Genomic DNA, 2,382 nt, shown 5'->3' with positions numbered 1-2,382 from the left:
ACCGTTGGTCAGCACTTGACGGCGGCCGCCGTTAGGCGATAACGTTGTCGACTGCCAGGGCCGTCGGCATAGATGTACGGACACCGTCGGGATAGGGCCTATGCCGACGGCCTTTCTATGCCGACGGCCTTCCTGGCTACGCCGACGGATATGTTGCCGACGGCCCTATGCCGACGGGGGCCGTCGGCATAGGCCTGTCCCGACGGCCATTCAGGGCTATGCCGGCGGCCCTGGCCGTCGGCATAGGGTGCGATTCCGGTAGTGACGGCCACGAGCGGATCTGGCGCCTGTTGAACCTCACCGGGGACGGGGCAGTAGAGCGGGAGGGAGACGCATAGAGGAGGGAAGGAAGGGGCCGGGGAGTCCCGCCGCCGCCGCGGGACGACCGAAAGCCTCTGGCAACGGCGACGAGGAGGGGGGAGCCGCTGGAAGGGGGTGGCGGTGCTGGGAAACCCTAGCACCCCCCGAGTCCCCTGGAAGAGACGACGCGGGGGTCGGAATCAGATCGTCTGACGTAGGTAGAAGTACTGCAGAGGGAAGTCGATCGTTTCCTACCGTCCCATGCGCATCCTACGGTGGCTGGTGGAACTGACCAAGACAGCGCTCGACGTTCAAAGACCTTGCAGCCCACGAGCGAAATCCCCCATGAACAGCCCATTCACCTCAGGAAAAAGAAATAGCGTAGATACTGCCAATGCCGCTGCCAACACGTAGACTAGGGAACTTCCGTATGATAAAACAAAAGACTGGGGAACTTACGTGGATACTGCTCTGTGATGCTCGATTGAGCACGATATACTGGAGCAAAGTCAAGTGTCAGATTTAAGAGACGAGTTGTTTCAGATTTTAGCATGACAAAGTCAAGTTTCAGATTTAGCAGATGAGATGTTCTAAAAAAATTAAGACCAACCCAGGACTAACCCTCATTGGTTTTTTTATAGGAGAAACTCCACGAGCACCGCAAATCAGAGCCGAGGCTCGAACCTGGGCAGGCTGGCAGCAACTCCGATTGCCTAGCCAACAGGTTGACACCCCGTCCTCAGATAAGATGTTTTAGATTTAGCAGAACATGAGATGTTTCAAACCACCCGCATCCATCGGGACCGCACGGTTCGGACGTGTTTTGCCAGCCAACACGGTCTTTGCTACCTCTTGAGCACTGCGTTGGTTTTTCCCGAAGAGGAAGGGATGATGCAGCAAAGTAGTGTAAGTATTTCCCTCAGTTTTTGAGAACCAAGGTATCAATCCAGTAGGAGGCTACGTGCGAGTCCCTCGTACCTGCACAAAACAAATAAATCGTCGCAACCAACGCGATAAGGGGTTGTCAATCCCTACACGGTCACTTACGAGAATGAGATCTGATAGATATGATAAGATAATATTTTTGGTATTTTTATGATAAAGATGCAAAGTAAAATAAAAGCAAAGGAAATAACTAAGTATTGAAAGATTAATACGATGAAGATAGAGCCGGGGGCCATACGTTTCACTAGTGGCTTCTCTCAAGAGCATAGGTATTCTATGATGGGTGAACAAATTACTGTTGAGCAATTGACAGAATTGAGTATAGTTATGAGAATATCTAGGTATGATCATGTATATAGGCATCACGTCCGAGACAAGTAGACCGACTCCTGTCTGCATCTACTACTATTACTCTACTCATCGACCACTATCCAGCATGCATCTAGAGTATTAAGTTCATGAAAACAGAGTAACGCCTTAAGCAAGATGACATGACGTAGAGGGATAAACTCATGCAATATGATGAAAACCCCATCTTGTTATCCTTGATGGCAACAATACAATACGTGCCTTGCTGCCCCTACTGTCACTGGGAAAGGACACCGTAAGATTGAACCCAAAGTTAAGCACTTCTCCCATTGCAAGAAAGATCAATCTAGTAGGCCAAACCAAACTGATAATTCGAAAAGACTTGCAAAGATAACCAATCATACATAAAAGAATTCAGAGAAGATTCAAATATTGTTCATTGATAGACTTGATCATAAACCCACAATTCATCAGTCTCAACAAACACACCGCAAAAAGAAGATTACATCGAATAGATGTCCATAAGAGAGGGGGAGAACATTGTATTGAGATCCAAAAAGAGAGAAGAAGCCATCTAGCTACTAACTATGGACCCGTAGGTCTGAGGTAAACTACTCACACTTTATCAGAGAGGCTATGGTCTGATGTAAAAGCCCTCCGTGATCGATGCTCCCTCTGGCGGAGCTCCGGAACAGGCCCCAAGATGGGATCTCGTGGATACAGAAAGTTGCGGCGGTGGAATTACGGTTTTGGCTCCGTATCTGATCGTTTGGGGGTACGTAGGTATATATAGGAGGAAGGAGTACGTCGATGGAGCAACAGGGGGCC

This window comes from Triticum aestivum, chromosome 3A (genome assembly GCF_018294505.1).
Source record: "Triticum aestivum cultivar Chinese Spring chromosome 3A, IWGSC CS RefSeq v2.1, whole genome shotgun sequence".
NCBI classification, from domain to species: Eukaryota; Viridiplantae; Streptophyta; class Magnoliopsida; order Poales; family Poaceae; genus Triticum; species Triticum aestivum.
Note: the sequence above shows the minus strand (reverse complement) of the source record.